This window comes from Trypanosoma theileri (genome assembly GCF_002087225.1).
Source record: "Trypanosoma theileri isolate Edinburgh chromosome Unknown TM35_Tth_81_V1, whole genome shotgun sequence".
NCBI lineage: Eukaryota > Euglenozoa > Kinetoplastea > Trypanosomatida > Trypanosomatidae > Trypanosoma > Trypanosoma theileri.
The window spans coordinates 1-508 of record NW_021639923.1 but is presented as its reverse complement, the minus strand read 5'-3'; positions in this window follow the sequence as shown (position 1 = coordinate 508).

The following is a 508-nucleotide window of genomic DNA, read 5'->3' as shown; positions in this document are numbered from 1 at the left end:
ATACATACATAGTGAGTGGATACAGGAAATAAATAGTAAACCACAAAGAAACTCACATCACGAAAAGAAAAACCCACCAGTTAATAAATGCAATAAAGCGCAATAACCTCAGTAAGAGTAAAAACAAAAACAAAAAAGCCCACACTCACAAATATCTCAAAAAAGGACTCAACCACCCAGCAAAATCATCAAGCAAATAAACAGCTATTAACCATTAGCCCAACAAACCAAGTAAACACAGAAATACACCAACTATGGGTGTAAGTCTATATATGTGTGTATACACGCAATTATAAATATAAATCCATCTGTTATTATAATTTCATTTTCCCTACAAAAAGCAAGTTCATCATCATTATCACAGTGCAAGCCCAGGTGCACACACACACAGAGAGAGTCTTCAAGAACACACACACACACACACAATGGAGTAGCAATAATAATAATTATAGGATAAACATAGAGAGCAAAAACACACAAAACACATTAACATTAAGAAACAAAAAAA